The sequence below is a fragment of the Hibiscus syriacus genome, unplaced genomic scaffold (assembly GCF_006381635.1).
Source record: "Hibiscus syriacus cultivar Baekdansim isolate YM2019G1 unplaced genomic scaffold, ASM638163v2 tig00111207_pilon, whole genome shotgun sequence".
Lineage (NCBI taxonomy): Eukaryota > Viridiplantae > Streptophyta > Magnoliopsida > Malvales > Malvaceae > Hibiscus > Hibiscus syriacus.
In genome coordinates this window covers 3,905,988-3,926,108 of record NW_024063019.1, presented here as the reverse complement: position 1 = coordinate 3,926,108, position 20,121 = coordinate 3,905,988, and positions in this window count along the sequence as shown.

Genomic DNA, 20,121 nt, shown 5'->3' with positions numbered 1-20,121 from the left:
TCACATGCAAGGCACATGGGGGCTGGTCATATGCACGGCACATTGGTGTTCTAGGAAGCCTTGTGGTGCACCCATGTGCATTGGATGATGGCTGGTCATGTGCTTCTTCTTAGGCGTGCATGTGTCCTCCAAGCTAGCTTGAGTGTTGAGCTAGCTAGCAAGCATGGGGCTGTTTGTGAATGATCTTCCTAGCCGAGTCCTTTTGAGCTCCATAACAGCATGTTCAGCTACATTCAGCTACCTTTGTCATCACTTTTAGCAACTCAGCTTCAAATAGTCCAACTAGCTAAGTTTCGCTAGCCTGAAGCTTCTCCAGCTGAATCGAGCTTCCCTTAGCATTCCATGAGCTTCCTTGTACTTTGTGAGCTGTTTGTGAGCTATATATGACGTCCAAATCATTCACCAAGCTACCTCAACGTGCATCACACTCCATTGTACCTATATGTGCAAGGAAACAAGGTAAGTTCATGATATTGAGCTAAAACGAGCTAAATACCTTGCTGCCATATTTCTTTATGGTAATGTGAGCTAAGTATGATGGTCATGAGCTAAGTACATCATCTCCTAATATGTGTAAGATAATGTATAAAGCCTAAGAGTTAATATGAATGAAAATAAACTAATGAAATGCATTATAAGTATGCTGCCTTGATGTATATATAATAATCATGCTTAATATGATAATAAAACTATCCTAACATGCTTAACATACTTGAAATAACATTGTGCATCAATTATAAAGATGTGAATGCATGAATATCATATAATATGGTATTCATAAATGATAAATGGAAACATGTAATAATAATATCCTAAGAAATGATATGTAATCATAACATATATTTGAATAATATGAAAAACATGATCAAATAAGCATAGGATAATAATATGATAATTTATACTAACATGTGAATGCATGCTTATGATAGAATAGAATGTATAAATGATATAGTATAAGATAGGGTAATGAAGAACTCCCTTAGAAACAACTTTGAAGAACATCCATGGTGTGTTCAAGTCATTGAGAAAGTTGGAGCTTGTTTGGATCGTAACATATATATTGCTTGAGATGAATGAATAAGTCCTTTTGGGCTTGTGATGGTTTGGCTAACTCTTCATGAAAGGCCTTAATGATTCGGTCAAAGGGTGGAGAGACATCTCCCTTGGCCGAATGGTGCATGCTTGTTGATCTTGGCCCCAATTTTATCTCCTTGTCCGAATAGTCATGTGCCTTATCATGTTTGGCACCAAAGCTTCCATGTGCAAGGCATGTGGTGTGACCGAATAGGCTTGGAGCTCTATCTCATGTCTCTTAGTGATTTAAGCTTCCAATGCTAGTAATTCCTTCACCAACGTGCTCTTAGATGAAAAGGCATCTTCATGGTCATTATCATTCATGAAAGGTCACAATGTTTGAGAAAGGTGTCCCTTCATGTTTGAGTTGCTTATGGTGTGAATGAGCTAAAGGTGAGCTGGTCATAGATGACTTGTGACATGGTGAACGTTTGGGCAGCTCCTTGTGAAAAGGTACCTCTTGAGGTGGCAACTATTCGTGAAAAGGTGTGATTTCACAAATTTTGACTTAGGACATATTTGAAGTGTCCTAAGTGGTGATTATGATGGTGCAACTTCCGAGCTGAAATAAGGTCATCTTGTAGCTCAAATCTTCAGCTCAATCTAGCTATGAGCTCACGGCCTCCGGACAACTTTTCACCAATTGTTCCTTGTGCTCTCCTAATCGATCCCATGTAAGTTTCCTTGCTGTTACATGCTCCATTTAGCTCTAATGCAGCTCCCAAGTGTTGGCCGAGTGTGCCTACATGCATAACATAAAGAAATAAACTAAGTATATAAGCTTATATAATGTGTATATTATAAGATTGTGACTATAGTATATGATAATAACTTGTATCTCATATATAAATGGATAACTTATTATCATAATAACTATAGGTATAATATATATATATGAAAATAACTATCTTATAACATATGAAATAAGCATCTATAGGTATAAAGATAGAAAGTTTCTTCCCTGGAGAGGTTGGAATAGCCATGGTAAATATGATACTAAATTGGATCACATCAAGATGTATTCACTTAAATGGATGAACATTCATTTATTTTATTAGTCCATGAACTTGCATAGGGGACGTACATTGTATCTACTTAAGGATAAACATTCATCCATGAATGTTCAATCATTAAATCTTGTATGTGCATACTAGACATCTCTTAGGCCTATAAATAGCTTTCCATTTCATTTGTAAGAAACCAATTCACTTTGTTTAACCATTTTTTTTAGCTTTCTTGTTTGTGCAAGATATTTGTTGCTTTCCTAGATCGAAACAATCAAAGGTACAACCTTTACTTCACCATCCACCAAGTGAGGCAAGGTTGAACTGTATCATATTGTATGGAAAATATGGTTTCTTTGAATATCCTCTTGGGATGTTTGTGATTGTAGGCACCTTTTCTAATTAAGCATCTCACCATGATCTGCATTTTCTTTAGTTTCTTCATCTTGCATTGTTTCAGGTTCCTCATCAAAAATAGGCTCGTCAGAATTCGATACAATATCTCCATTGTCAAGTATCATCATGGCATTTCGGTTGGGACATTGACTAGCAACATGTCTTTTCCCAAAACATTTGAAACATTTGATGTCTCTGGATCTCTCAAAAGTACCGGTTTGCTTTTCTTTACCCTTACTAGATTCGCCCCCTTAACAATTGATTTTGGATCTAGGAAGGATGCAAAACAACCTGAACAAGTGAATGGCTCAAAAAGAGATGGTTAAGGGTGGTAAACGTATAGGTGATTAGGTGGACTGTTTAAATGAGAGATGGAAGCGGAAGTTGATTGAAATGCCTATGGGTTACGGTTATGAAACAAAGGGATGGAAGTGAGGATAGTATCTTGAAGAAATCTCAAAGAAGAACCAATGCTATAGAGAGCAAAGACCCAGACTTTATATTGCTTCTTCAAGGGGTGGTATTAAGTACTTTGACCCACTAGTTATATGAACTAGGAACCAGAAGTATCAAGGTGAAAAGAAAAGGGTTGACGCTACAGGTATAAAAATACTTGATAAGTCGATAAAAGTCACCAAGACTTAAGGAAGAGAATAATCTCACTTATATTGATCAAAAGGTCTGCTTACAAATGAAATATGAAAGCCTATTTATAGTTTTTGAAGGGACTTGGCCGAATAGGTACATGTTGGTTCGGCCAGCCCTTGTACCTTCCTAAAATGACATGATTTAAATACTAAAGAGATGATGGTTTGGCCCTTGATGGAGGGAAATGATCCTTGTCCGAATAACACTTGTATCCCTTCACTTTGGCGCCAAATGGGAGAGGAGATGATGCTTGGCCGAATGGTTATATGGCTCTTCATCTTGGTGCCTAAATGAACCACATGCAAGGCACATGGGGGCTGATCATATGCAAAGCACATGGCTGTTCTAGGGAGCCTTGTGGGGCAGCCTTTTGCATGGGATGATGGCTGGTCACGTGTTCCCTTCTTAGGCGTGCATGTGTCTCCTCCAAGCTAGCTTGAGTGTGGAGCTAGCTAGCAAGCATGGGATGTGTTGTGAACAAGCTTCTTAGCTGAATCTTTATGAGCTTCATAATAGCACGTTCAGCTATATTCAGCTACCATTGACATCATTTTTGACAACTCAGCTCCAAATAGTTCAACTAGCTGAGTTTAGCTAGCTTTGAGCTCCTCCTGCTGAATTGAGCTTTCCTTAATGTTCCATGAACTGCCTTGTCCTTTGTGAGCTGGTTGTGAGCTGCATAGGTTGTCCAAATCATCCACCAAGCTACCTCAACGTTCATCACACTCCATTGTACCTATATGTCAAAGGAATTAATGTAAGTCCATGATATTGAGCTAAGACAAGCTAAATACCTTGCTGCCATGTAAGAATATGGTAATGTGAGCTATGATTGAAGGTCATGAGCTAAATATATCATCTCATAATATGTGTAAGATAATGCATGAAGCTTAAGAGCTAATATGAATGCATATGATCTAATAAAATGAATTATAATGATGCTGCCTTGATGTATATAATGTAATCATGTTTAATATGATTATAAAACTATCCTAATATGCTTAAATATCAATGTGTATGTTGTGTGCATGAATATCATATGACATGGTATTCATAAATGATAAATGGAAACATGTAATAATAATATCCTAAGAAATGATATGTAATAATAGCATATATTTGAATAATATGAAAAACAGGATCAAATAAGCATAGGATGGAAATAATAATGATGCAAGCACGTTTTCATCTATAAAGGGAGTATTATTGAACATCTTTATATTAAATTTACTTTATACTAGTCTTATAATATATGCTATTATAATACATATCATGCTAAGGATATTAGTTATGTAGTTAAAGAATACTTAAGTATGAACACAACTTGCACATTGTTATTTTAATATGATAAACATGTTAGGATAGTTTTATAATCATATTAAGCATGATTATTATATATACATCAAGGCAGTATACTTATAATACATTTCATTAATTTATATGCATTCATATTAGCTCTTAAGCCTCATGCATAATCTTACACATATTATGAGATGATATAATTAGCTCATGGCCTTCAAACTTAGCTCACATTACCATAATCAAACATGGCAGCAAGGTATTTAGCTCATCTTAGCTCAATATCATGGACTTACCTTGTTTCCCTGCACATATAGGTACAATGGAGTGTGATGCACGTTGAGGTAGCTTGGTGAATGATTTGGACGTCATATGCAGCTCACAAACAGCTTACAAAGTACAAGGTAGCTCATGGAACACTAAGGAAAGCTCGATTCAGCTGGAGGAGCTTAAGGCTAGCTAAACTTAGCTAGTTGGACTATTTGGAGCTGAGTTGCCAAAAGTGATGTCAAAGGTAGCTGAATGTAGCTGAACATAATGATAAGGAGCTCACAAGGACTTAGCTATGAAGCTTGTTCACAAATAGCCCATGTTTGCTAACTAGCTCCACAACTCAAGCTAGCTTGGAGGAGACACATGCACGCCCAAGAGAGAGCACATGACCAACCATCATTCCATGCACAAGGCTACACCACAAGGCTTCCTAGAACACCCATGAGCTTTGCATATGATCAGCCCCCATGTGCCTTGCATGTGGTTCATTTAGGCGCCAAGATGAAGAGTTCTCTCCCTATTCGGCCAAGCATTATCTCCCATACAAATTGGCGCCAACTTGAAGAGATTCAATAACTATTCGGCCAAGGGATATTTCCCTCCATTTAAACCGAACCATCATCTCTATTTGTAATTAAATTATGTCTCTATAGGAATGCACAAGGCTGGCCGAATACTCATGTAACCATTCGGCCATGTCTCTCTATTTCCTATAAATATGATAGCATTCATTATTTGTAAACATACCTTTTGTTTTAATTAAAGTGAGATTATTCTCTTCCTCAAGTCCTGGTGACTTTTTATCGACTTATCAAGTATAATTTATACTTGTGGCGTCAACCCCTTCTCTTTTCACCTTGATACTTCTGGTTCCTAGTTCTTTATAACTAGTGGGTCAAAGTACTTCATACCACCCCTTAAAGAAGCAATATAAAGTATGGGTCTTTGCTCTATATAGCATTGGTTCTTCTTTGAGTCTTCTTTAAGATACTATCCTCACAACCATCCCTTTGTTTCATAAACCATAACCATAGCCATATCAATTATCTTCTGCTTCCATCTCTCAATTAAACAGCCCACCTAATCACCTATACGTTTACCACCCTTAACCATTCTGTTTTGAGCCATTCACTTTGCAGGTTGTTTTGCTTCCTTCCTAGATCCATAATCATTTGTTAAGGCATCAGAAGAGCCTTACATCAAGCGGTAATCAGAGCTTTGGTGGAAGAAAGCAACGTGCAACAACAACAAAAAGGAAAATACAAAAAGAAGTGCAAAGTCAAAGAAAAAGAAAATCAAAAAAGAAATTAAAGCACTCCAAAAGAAAGAAAGAAAATCCAGCACTCAAAAGAAGAAAAAGCAAAGAAAAGAAAGAGGTTGAAGCACTCATCAACCAACACCAAGCAATTCAAGTAAGCCGTTTAAATTGATTGTGATGATAGAAGGTTATAAAGTGACTTGTGTAAGTTACCCCTTTTCTATTCTCTTCTTTCTATTTCTAAGCCACCCTTTCAATTATATTTTATTTTCCCTTCCTACTAACCATTTGCAGCCGACTCCAAACAAGTAAAATTTACTTGATACAGTTTTGAGTAAAGTTCTTTAGAACTTGAGAAAAGAGAATCGAGAGGAAAAAGGCTGGAGAGTGTGAGATCAGAAGAGGACAAGTAAAAGCCATTAAAGTCCTAGAGTGCAAACACGAGTGGATTGAGTGACATCAAGTTTTCTTGGAGTGACTCGTGAGGCTTTGTGAGAGTATATTCTGGTAAGGTCTTTTACACATCTTATTCTTTTCTTATTTGCTAACCATGTCTCGGAGTTTAGGATAATCACCAGAAAGAGAAGCCCCTAACTTGCAAACCCAAGCCATTATGCATGAAATGGAAAGATTGCTGAAATTAGAATTGGAGCCTTTGCAAGATCATATGGATCAATTAGAAGCATCCTTAGGCAACCGGAGAGTAAACCGCCCTAGAATGGAAGAAGAATTAGAAGACGAGGAGGCTGAAGTAACATCAGTAGCAAGAAGAGATGTTCATAGAAATTAGAATGACAACTTCAGCAACATCAAAGTGACCATTCCTCCATTTCAAGGACGAACAGATCCTGAAGCCTATCTGGACTGGGTAATCAAAATCGAACACATTTTCAAATGTCAAAATTATACGGAAAAAAAGAAGGTCAGGCTTTCTACTATGGAATTCGTGGACTATGCCTTAGTTTGGTGGGACCAATTGGTAAGTTCAAGAAGATGAAATGGTGAATGCCCCATCACTACATGGGAAGAAATGAAAGCCATTATAAGGAAAAGGTTCGTGCCTACTCACTATCACCGATATCTTTATCATAAACTACAAAATTTAAAACAAGGAAGTAAGAGCGTTGAAGATTATTTCAAAGAAATGGAGATAGCCATGATCCGAGCCAATGTGAATGAAGATAGAGAAGCAACAATGGCAAGGTTCTTATCTGGCCTAAATCTTAATATTGCTAACCTTGTTGAACTTCATCATTATGTAGAGATTGAAGAGATGGTGCATGTGGCCATGAAAATTGAAAGACAACTCAAAAGGAAATCCTACACTAGGAGCAGTCCAAATTCAGCCACCAAATGGAAGCAAGAACCTATTACTTTCCGGAAGAAAAATCCAGTCCAAACAAAGGATCGTGCAGAGGTACCTAAAACTATACGAGTGGGCGAGTCTAGAAAAGGTAAAGAAAATCAAACCAGCACTTTAGAGAGAACAAGAGACATCAAATATTTCAAGTGTTTTGGAAAAGGACATGTTGCTAGTCAATGTCTCAATCGAAATGCCATGATGGTACTTGACAATGGAGATATTGTATCAGATTCTGATGAGCCTATTTTTGACGAGGAACCTGAAACAATACAAGAAGAAGAAATGAAAGAAAATGCAGATCATGGTGAGATGCTTGTTTCAAAGAGGTGCCTACAATCACAAACATCCCAAGATGATATTCAAAGAAACAATATCTTTCATACAAGGTGCCATGTCAAGGATAAGGTTTGCACAACGATCATCGATGGAGGAAGTTGCACAAACGTAGCCAGCACTCTTATGGTTGAAAAACTTAGATTAGCAACGTCAAAACATCCTACTCCATATAAACTCCAATGGATCAATCAAGGAGGTGAGTTAAACATTACCAAACAAGTTCTAATTCCTTTTTCCCTTGGTAGGTACAAAGACGAGGTGCTTTATGACATTGTCCCTATACATGCTAGCCACATCTTACTTGGGGGACCATGGCAGTATGGCAAAAGGGCCATTCATGATTGTTTTCACAATTAATACACTTTTAAGCATGATGGACGCAAGGTGACCTTGATAGATTTAACGCCTAAAGAAGTACAATAAGATCAATTGCATATGCGAAAGAGTGTACAAGCATGGCACAAAGACAAAACCCCAACGAAAAATGAAGAGAAACTAAACAAGAAACCAAACTTCTTCATACAGAAACATGATTGTTCAATGCTGGAAAATGAAGGGTCTTCTACAAAAAGTGGTAATGTTTGGAACTTAAAGTCACAACTCTTCACCAATGGTTTTAATCTTCAAAAGGTAAGTACCCCTTCATATGAAACCTTTTCTCTCCTAACTTTTCAGGACCAACCAAGTGAAAGGTCACTTCCAAAAGGGATATCCTTAAAAAAAGATCACTCTCAAAAGGTACCTGTTTGTAAATCATATTCCAAAGAAAGGCCTAAATGGAAATCTTACGAAAGGGTACCTAATGGAAAAACACAAATGTTCAAAGAATACTTTCTTTTAGCAAAGAGGCATGAAGCTATGCAAGGACAGAATGAAATCGATTTGAGGACAAATCGCCCTAAAGAAGGGGGGATGATGCAAGCACATTTTCATCTATAAAGGGAGTATTATTGAACATCTTTATATTAAATTTACTTTATACTAGTCTTATAATATATGCTATTATAATACATATCATGCTAAGGATATTAGTTATGTAGTTAAATAATAGCTTAAGTATGAACACAACTTGCACATTGTTATTTTAATATGATAAACATATTATGATAGTTTTATAATCATATTAAGCATGATTATTATATATACATCAAGGCAGCATACTTATAATACATTTCATTAATTCATATGCATTCATATTAGCTCTTAAGCCTCATGTATAATCTTACACATATTAGGAGATGATATAATTAGCTCATGGCCTTCAAACTTAGCTCACATTACCATAATCAAACATGTAAGCAAGGTATTTAGCTCGTCTTAGCTCAATATCATGGACTTACCTTGTTTCCTTGCACATATAGGTACAACGGAGTATGATGCACATTGAGGTAGCTTGGTGAATGATTTGGACATCATATGCAGCTCACAAACAGCTTACAAAGTACAAGGCAGCTCATGGAACACATTCAGCTGGAGGAGCTTAAGGCTAGCTAAACTTAGCTAGTAGGACTATTTGGAGCTGAGTTGCCAAAAGTGATGTCAAAGGTAGCTGAATGTAGCTGAACATAATGATAAGAAGCTCACAAGGACTTACCTAGGAAGCTTGTTCACAAACAGCCCATGTTTGCAAGCTAGCTTAGAGGAGACACATGCACGCCCAAGAGAGAGCACATGACCAACCATCATTCCATGCACAAGGCTGCACCACAAGGCTTCCTAGAACACCCATGAGCTTTGCATATGATCAGCCCCCATGTGCCTTGCAAGTGGTTCATTTAGGCACCAAGATGAAGAGTTATCTCCCTATTCGGCCAAGCATTATCTCCCATACAAATTGGCGTCAACTTGAAGAGATACAAGAATTATTCGGCCAAGGGATATTTCCCTCCATTTAAACCGAACCATCATCTCTATTTGTAAATTATGTCTCTATAGGGAGGCACAAGGTTGGCCGAATACTCTTGTAACCATTCGGCCATGTCTCTCTATTTTCTATAAATATGAAAGCATTCATCATTTGTAAACAGACCTTTTGTTTTAATTAAAGTGATATTATTCTCTTCCTTAAGTCCTGGTGACTTTTATCGACTTATCAAGTATAATTTATACTTGTGGCGTTAACCCCTTCTCTTTTCACCTGGATACTTCTGGTTCCTAGTTCTTTACAACTAGTGGGTCAAAGTACTTCATACCACCCCTTAAAGAAGCAATATAAAGTTTGGGTCTTTGCTCTATATAGCATTGGTTCTTCTTTGAGTATTCTTTAAGATACTATCCTCACAACCATCCCTTTGTTTCATAAACCATAACCATAGCCATATCAACCATCTTCTGCTTCCATCTCTCAATTAAACAGCCCACCTAATCACCTATACGTTTACCACCCTTAACTATTCTGTTTTGAGCCATTCACTTTGCAGGTTGTTTTGCTTCCTTCCTAGATCCACAATTATTTGTGAAGGCATCAGAAGAGCCTTACATCAAATAATATGATAATTTATACTAACATGTGAATGCATGCTTATGATAGAATAGAATGTATAGTATAAGATAGGGTAATGAAGAACTCCCTCAGAAACAGATTTGAAGAACATCCATGGTGTGTTCAAGTCATGGAGAAAGTTGGAGCTAGTTTGGATCGTATCATCCTCCCCTTCTTTTAGGCAATTTGTCCTCAAATCGAAGTAGTTTATCATGGAAGACCTTCTTGATGTAGGAAGGATTGATTCCTTATGTTTTCCTCCAATAGATGATTCACATGATATGTTCAACCTCTTGGCTTCAAATCTGGTAACTTCACATCCTTTGATGGGAGGACACAATGTTTGGGAATCATTCCATGTCCTTTGAACTGGAGAGACATAACCCTTCACGAACCAACTTGATCCCTTTTATTTATTCTTTGAATCATCACAATGCTTGGAAAGGACCTCTATATCTTTATTTCCTCCTTTTAATTCACCATAATTGTTGGTGAAAAGGTTTGTCTCTTGGTTGGAGTCATCACGTCGCTTGGTGATGATAAGTGTTCTTTGAATGACTTTTTGGGGCTGATTTAAATCATCGTGTCCTTTCACCATTGTACCTCTCCAAATGATTTCCTTGAGGGTTGCTATGATTTCTTCACCATAAGGATGAAACAAGTTACTGCAAAATAAATCAAAGTTAGTAAATGAAAAATTATTAACAAGATGAATGGAAATAGCAAACCAGGGTGGATGTTTAATGGGCATTGGTTGCTTAATTATGAAAAACTCCATTGGTTGTTGAATTCCCTTCAATATGTGCAATTTACTTGGAGTCTGAATGATCTCAACTCTTGGTACTCCAATTGGCTCATTCTTTTGAATTTCAAGAGGTACATCCTTTGAAATGTCAAAGGACATATCTTGTGCATCACCAAATGATGTGATCATGTCTAGCAACAACTTTCTTTATGACACACTCACATCATTAAAGATTCATCAAGCTCAATCTAAGGGAGCTCTACCTTACTTTATGTTATATTTACTCATTTATGCATTATATATTACTATGAGCCTACATTTGCATCCTAAACTATGCTTGAATAATCATATGTTATCATTCACTTGCATACTATATGATTTTCATGCATAACATATGTTTCCACATCTTACTTAGCTTTTTATTATGTTTACATATGTTTTAGATTCATTTATTATGTTTGCATATCATTTAGATATCATGGCAATATGTTTTCATTCATTTATTAGCTCATGATATGTTTACATTAGCTCACTAGTTTTAAATCCATGTTTATTTAGCTCATTTGCATGTATGCATCTCTTTTCTAGCTCATACATGTTTTCTTAAGCTCATGAACATCCTATGCCTTCTATCTAGCTTATATACATGTTATATTAGCTTCTAGATGATCATTCATAGCTCATATCATTCAAACACCTCACGGCAGCATACATTTTACCTTACATGAGCTCACACGTTGCTTACTTGATTTGTTTGTTGATTCATATAGGTGAAACACAAAGCAAGGCATATTACGGTAGCTTGGTTAGCTAAAAGGACAAACATAGCAGCTCACACTAGCTCATGAATGTTATGGTAGCTCATTTCATCATTTAAGGAGCTTTAACTTAGCTAGAGGAGCTAGCATGTAGCTGAACTTAACTGGAGGAAAGCTTTAGACCAAATTACTAAAATGTGGACTAAAGGTAGCTGGGAGAGTAGCTGAGGAGCTGAGAAGACCAAAGCTAATTAGCTTGAGTTCATCAAGCTATAACTCACCTAGTTAGCTACCAAGACACTCACCTAGCTTACCTTGAAGCTAGTTCATCTCTAGGCTGCCCATGGACTTCAAGACATCATCCTATGGTTGCAACCTCACCAAAGCATTGCAAGAAGACCCATGTGCATTCATGTAGGCTGCCATGTGCATCATTCATGCATGTGCACTCCATGTGACATCAAATAGGCGCCAAAACACCAAGGGATGCTTCCTATTCGGCCAAAGACACCTTCCTCTCCATTTTGGCGCCCAAATGACTTCCAAAAGCATTTAAAACATCCATAGGCTGAACCAACACCTTACCATTCGGCCAAGAGCATGTATCTTCATTAAAATCATGTATTTTCATTTAAAAATCATGTATTTTGATGTGATCATGTCTAGCTCCAAATTTCTCCATGATTTGATCACACCATGGAGGTTATTCAAATATGTTTCAAAGGGAGTTCTACCTTACTTTATCTTATATTTACTTATTTATGCACTATATATTATTATAAGCATACAATTTCATATTATACTATGCTTGAATTATCATAACATGTGCATTCATTCATTATGTCCTATGGTTTGCATCATTGATTGATATTCATGCATATAATCTATAGTTGTAATAATAATATTCATTCATTATCGTATGATGCATGAGTTATTATTATAACCTATATTTCACATCTTTATAATATGCACATTCTTATTACTTTATAATAATTCAAATACTTAGCTTATATTATGCTTTCTTTTGTAGGTGCATGTTCGGCCACATGTTGGGAGCTGACTTAAAGCTAGCATTGGAGTCCAAGAGCTATGGAAACTTAACTAGGACAACTCCGGGATAGCTCAAGAACATTTTGGGACAAAGTTGCCAGCTGACCCCCGAGCTCATAGCTCACTTGAGCTGGACTTTTAAGCTAGCTATAGACCTCATTTCAGCTGGAGAGTTGCACCGTCATCTTCACCACACAGAACACTTCAAATATGGTCTATGTCAATTTTTGTGGATTCGTACTGATGTAAGGCAAATCTACACACTTTGATGAAAAGAGAGTAGATAGCCTTATTGTGTCCCGATCTAGGATTGACAAGTACTGATGTCCTTGAATTTATAAGTTTGGGCTGCAAAATAAGATAAGAAAATATGATTAATAATGGACTTAAACAAAGGAATAATAATATATGTAATGAAATGAAATAAACATAGGATAGAGATGGCTGCGGAATTGATGGTATTGATGGATGTTGTTGATGGTGGCAATGATGAAATGGAGATGGTGTTTGATACATGCATCACAAGGCTTACATCAAAGGAAGAAGTAATAACTCTTCCAAATGATCCACTCGTCCAAGCATTGGAAAAGCATATCAGAACAGAAGCAGACTTACGATGACTTTTTGAATGGGATCCTGATCTTATTTAGTCAAGATATCTTCTGAAGATACGACCATCTGTATCTTATCTTTCTAACAGTTCTTGAATCGCATCAATCCGATATCGGGAACTCAAGATATGACTATTTTACTGAAGACGGTGCATGCAGAAAATCCTATACGGGATTAATACGGGATTTTGTAAATATTACGAATTTTCAATATTTTTATTGATTATTTGTAATATAACTTAATATAGGATGATGCATTATCTTTTAGGATTAGATTTATTATTTTATTAGGAATTAAGGTTGGGTTAAAAATATTATCTTTAGTTATTATTATTTTATTAGGAATTAGAGTTAAGATATATTTAGTTTATTATTATTTTATTCATTAGTTATTTAGGACCTTTAGAACTCAGCCCCTATATAAAGGAGGCTTCATTAAACTTTGTAATGCAAGATTTCTTTGATTAATAATACAACGAGAGTTCGTTTTTGAAAGTGCTGATTGCCTTGTGCCTTCGAAGCTTCTTCTCCTGGAGTTCTTTCAAGTTCTTGTGAGGGAGATTAATCTTCACACTCCAATTTGCCTTTTCATCGCAACTAGGAGGGTTGGTTAGAGCCATTTATCGTGTTTTCCTTTTCATTGCGACTAGGAGGGCTCGATAGGACACTTATCCATCTATTTTTCCACAAATCCATCCGCACCATCAATCATCTTTACCGTTCACCTTCATAAGGGAGATCTTTTGTTTTCTTTATTATCTTATTTCATCTTTCATTTATTTATCTTTTGTTTATTTTATTCTAATCGTGTTGTCTTGATTCCAGCACATAAAAGAAACCCTAAACAATCCTAGCGACTGCCGCCACCTTCCCATATTCATCACCTTTGTTCTTCATCGAGTCTAGAGCTTTCTAGGTTTAATTCTTCAACTAGAGCAACGTTCATTAACCCGCCACTACTTCCCTATCAATTGGTATCAGAGCTGGGCCGATTCTTGGAGAGAAACAAGCAATCTTGCTTGTTCTTGCACACAAAACCGTCAAGGTACCCCAACGGAGCTAGTTCACAAAATATTCAGCGTTTCAGGTTTTTTTTTATTTAATTTTAATTTAGATTTAAATCCTTCTTGTTAGTTTGCTATTTTTTCCCAAAAAAAAGGCAAAAAAACAAAAAAAAGCCAAAAAAGCCAAAATTTCAAAAAAATTGCAAAAAAAGGTATTTAGGGCTGTTTTTATCCATAAATTATATTAATTATAATATTAATCCCCAGTCCAAATTTCACCCCAATCGGAGTTCATTGGAGCCTTCAAATACATCATTCAAGTTTCATCGACAGATTCGGTTTAGAATCTTGTCGAATTTATTGAACATTTTACAGGAGGAATTTCGTGGTGAAAATTTCCATATTAAAACTTAATATATTGAAGATCATTCACACAAAATATCAGAATTTTTGGAGATCAAGAACAACTTCGAAAAAAGTGATCAAGAAAAATAGATTGTTTGAGGACTCACCGTTCAACAGAGTCTACTGGATACTACTTAAGGTATTTGGTTCTGAAATTTTACAGGTGGTTTCTTGACGCATCGAAAGACATTCAAGAAATGTTTCAGAATTTTTGGACACCGTTAACCCCCTCAAAAATGTTGTTCAAGTTGATCCAGCGTTTTCTAGGTTTTCTGGTTTGGTCCCTGTTTCTTTGACTCTTAGTGCTTTAGGTTCTTTTGTTTTTCCTTTTTATTGTTCTTTTGCATTATCTAACACATTATATTCTTTGTGTTAGTAGGACTAAAGAGTTTGCATACTTCTTCCTTCTTTGCATTCTCGTTCTCTTGGAGTCTAACCTTTGTTTGGCCTCTTAGAACTTTTAAGTTTTTTCTTATCGCCTTTGCTAGTAATCAAACTCCGATACGAACTGTGGAAGACTACTTGGTAAAGTGAGTTTTAAAGAGTACAAGATCGGCTTACTTGCCTCTCGTTGTGTTACTTTCTTGGAGTGACTTGTGAGGTTTCTTGCTTTGTTGAATTTTCTTCCTTTTATTTTTATTTTACTTTAAAATTTTCTTTTGAGTGTTATGATTTCAGGATGGACGACAATAACAACAAGACACTTACGGCTATCTTAGCCACACTTACCCGACTCACGACTCAAGTTGAAAGATTTGATGAAATCATGAGAGAACGACAAAAACCACAACTGGATCTACCAAACCAGAATCCAAGACCAAACAATGCTGAACTTTTTGTACCCGGGCGAGAACAACCATGTTTTCAAGCACCCGAATTCTTTGCAAAACCAAAGTTCACGATCCCGTCTTTCAAAGGAGACAATGATCCAGACAGGTACATCGAATGGGAAGGAAAAGTTGATCTCATGTTCGCATATCATGACTGCCCCCAAGCTAAACAAGTTCACCTCATCACCACACAATTCGAAGGATATGCTCGAACGTGGTTGATGCAAACAAGGAAAAAGATCCAGAACTTCCAAATTCCAACAATCACTTCTTGGACCGATCTTAAACAAACCATGAGGAAGCGATTCCTACCGACACATTATACACGTGAAGTTAAACTACGACTAGACCGACTTCGACAAGGTAGAAGTTCAGTTGAAGAGTACTATAAGGAGATACAGTCCTTACTCAATAGGGCTAACATAACCGAAAAAGAAGAGGTCACCGTGTCAAGATTCATCGTCGGCTTAAACTCAAACATCATTGATCTTCTTGATCTACAAGGGTACGAAAACCTTGAAGACGCACTAAAGAAAGCAATGGCAATCGAAGCACAAATCCAAAGGAAATCTCGATTCAGTGAAAATTACCAAGGTACTTCATCCTCTTATCAAGGTAATCCTTCAAATCCTTCCTCATCTTCTACTCCATCTTCTCAAAAAAAGCCAAGAGATGAAAAACCTGACAAGGAGAAAGAACGACCAGCAAAGAATGACACACTTCCAGTCCCTAAAGATCAAATGATAATTTGTGAGGAGGTAGGGAAAGCAAAAAAAACAAAAAGCTGAGAAAGAGGCAAAAGCAAAAGAGGTCACTAGTTACAAAAGCCAAAAGAATAATGACCCATGGGAGGTGAGTGAACCTAATTGTGAGAAGAAAAGAGTGACTCAAAATCAATATGTGAGCACAAAAGAATTGAGAGAGAACCTTATTTACAAACAGCCTTCCATCCTTGTTCACTTTAGGGAATCAATTGTTTCGATCTCTAACATTAACAAGGATTTGCCTAGTGTGTTTTCATCTTTGTTACAGGATTTTCAAGAAGTGTTAGGTGATCCACCTAACGAATTACCACCGGAAAGAGGAAAACAACACCAAACCAATCTAATTCAAGGTTCCATCATACCTCGTCAAACATACAATATCGAAGAAACCAAAGAGTTAGATTTGTTACGAAAAGGCTACATCCAGGAAAGCCGTAGTTGTGATGTCATCTTAATGACGAAACAAGATTCGAACAACTCCAAAGGCTTTATAGTTCGTGCACCGGGACTCCATGTAAATGATGAGAAAGTAAAAACAACACGAGACTGGCCCACACCATTTTCCATCGCTAAGAGTTGTCGAATAGTGCTAGGTGACCCTCCTGATGGGTTACCACCTGAAAGCCCTAATCACTATGCCATATCAATGAAGAGCCACCAGTTACTAGAGTCTAGAGGTAAGTATTTTATTACTCATTTTAATGATATTGTAACGTACTTCTTCTCCTTTTTACAAGGTAAGGCTCGTGAAGTTGTCATCCACACTAAGCACAACTCCTTTAAGTGCATAACAGACCGAGGTAAGCAAAACACAGTAGACGATGCACTACCACGAAGGTATACTCTTACCTATAAAATGCATACTACTATTCCGAGAATTGAACATATCAAAGATGCATATCACAATAACTCAGATATTTCTTATATTTCTACCCATACTTTCAAAAGTGCTTTTAATGAGCTTTATCTTGTATATGAGTTTCCTTGTCAACTAAATAGGTTCTACAGTCCACAAATCTCCTCCCGAGAATTCTTAATTAATGAACCACACTTAGGAGACTTAAGGGATTACTTTAACAAACCAGTTGACATGGTTTTTAAACACTCATTCTCGCCACACACGAATAAAACCATGGAGAAATTATCTGAAGCAATCATACAGAAAGCCAACAGTGGTCGGCGCCATCTTGAATTTCAACCAAAACATCAGATTACAAGACTTGTATGCAAAAGAGGATTTCAAGACTACAAGAAATCAGTTCCTACAAAGAAGAAACATCGACTAAAACGCATAAAGACACATCACATTGATCCTGGTAAATGTTTCACAAGTTTTCCTTTCAACATATATAATTCTCTTTGTTTTGGATTTTCAGATTCGAGGACGAATCCTTTTAAGGAGTGGGGGAATGATACATGCACCAGAGTCCATAATACATGCTTCTTTGGACTAATGTTTCTACTCGAACCTATTAGAAGAACAAAGTCTCGAAGATTCAAAGCATATCTATTCGGTAAGTATAATGTGAATGAATCATTAAACGATTCTAATGTTGCTCCCTTTAATGTTTCAGATTTGAGGTCGAATCTTTTTGAAGAAAGGGAGGATGATACATGCATCACAAGGCTCACATCAAAGGAAGAAGTAATAACTCTTCCAAATGATCCACTCGTCCAAGCATTGGAAAAGCATATCAGAACAGAAGCAGACTTACGATGACTTTTTGAATGGGATCCTGATCTTATTTAGTCAAGATATCTTCTGAAGAACCGTCTGTCTCTTATCTTTCTAACGGTTCTTGAATCGCATCAATCCGATATCGGGAACTCAAGATATGACTATTTTACTGAAGACGGTGCATGCAGAAAATCCTATACGGGATTTTGTAAATATTACGAATTTTCAATATTTTTATTGATTATTTGTAATATAACTTAATATAGGATGATGCATTATCTTTTAGGATTAGATTTATTATTTTATTAGGAATTAAGGTTGGGTTAAAAATATTAACTTTAGTTATTATTATTTTATTAGGAATTAGAGTTAAGATATATTTAGTTTATTATTATTTTATTCATTAGTTATTTAGGACCTTTAGAACTCAGCCCCTATATAAAGGAGGCTTCATTAAACTTTGTAATGCAAGATTTCTTTGATTAATAATACAACGAGAGTTCGTTTTTGCAAGTGTTGATTGCATTGTGCCTTCGAAGCTTCTTCTCCTGGAGTTCTTTCAAGTTCTTGTGAGGGAGATTAATCTTCACACTCCAATTTGCCTTTTCATCGCGACTAGGAGGGTTGGTTAGAGCCATTTATCGTGTTTGCCTTTTCATTGCGACTAGGAGGGCTCGATAGGACACTTATCCATCTATTTTTCCACAAATCCATCCGCACCATCAATCATCTTTACCGTTCACCTTCATAAGGGAGATCTTTTGTTTTCTTTATTATCTTATTTCATCTTTCATTTATTTATCTTTTGTTTATTTTATTCTAATCGTGTTGTCTTGATTCCAGCACATAAAAGAAACCCTAAACAATCCTAGCGACTGCCACCACCTTCCCATATTCATCACCTTTGTTCTTCATCGAGTCTAGAGCTTTCTAGGTTTGATTCTTTAACAAGAGCAACGTTCATTAACCTGCCACCGCTTCCCTATCAGTGTTGATTTGTATCTCAAACTCACCAAAGATAAAATAATGCTAACGAGCACAATCCCGATCTTCACAAACTTGTTTGAGGGGTGGTGATAGTGTCTTCAATCCACTAGATAATAATCTAGGAATTTAGGAATCAAGTTGGAAAGAATGACGCCACAAGTATATGAATTATACTTGCTTAATCGATAAAGTTCACAAAGAACTTTGAAGAGAAATAACTCACAAGAGTATGTTTTATATAAGAGATGAGATGAGTACAAATGAAGGCAAGCCACTCTATTTATAGGACATGATAGGGCTTGGCCGAATAGTTACATGATGTTTCGGCTAGATATATGTCTTTAGGAAAATACATAATGCTTGAGATGAATGAATAAGTCCTTTGGGCTTGTGATGGTTCTGCTAACTCTTCATGAAAGGCCTTAATGATTCGGTCAAAGGGTGGAGAGACATCTCCCTTGGCCGAATGGTTCATGCTTGTTCATCTTGGCGCCAATTTCCTCTCCTTGGCCGAATAGTCATGTGCCTTATCATGTTTGGCACGAAAGGCTCTCATGTGCATGGCATGTGATATGGTCGAATAGGCATGGATCTTTTAACTCATATCTCTTGGTGTGATCTCTTCATCTACGTGTTCCTTGTTGGAAAGGCATCTTCATGGGTAGCATCATTCATGAAAGGTCACAATGTTTGGAAAAGTAACCCTTCATGTTTGAGCTACTTTGGGTGTGAATGAGCTGGTGGTGAGCTGGCCTTAGATGACTTGTAACATGGTGAACGTTTGGGCAGCTCCTTGTGAAAAGGTACCTCTTGAGGTGGCAACTATTCGCAAAAAGGCATGATTTCACAAATTTAGACTTAGGACATATTTGAAGTGTCCTAAGTGGTGATGGTGATGGTGAAACTCCCCAGCTAAAATAAGGACATCTTGTAGCTCAAATCTTCAGCTCAATCTAGCTATGAGCTCACGGCCTCCGGACAACTTTTCACCAATTGTTCCTTGTGCTCTTCTAATCGATCCCATGTAAGTTTCCTTGCTGTTACACGCTCCATTTAGCTCCAATGCAACTCCCAAGTATTGGCTGAATGTGCCTACATGCGTAACATAAGAAAATAAACTAAGTATATAAACTTGTTTATTATAAAAATTTGACTA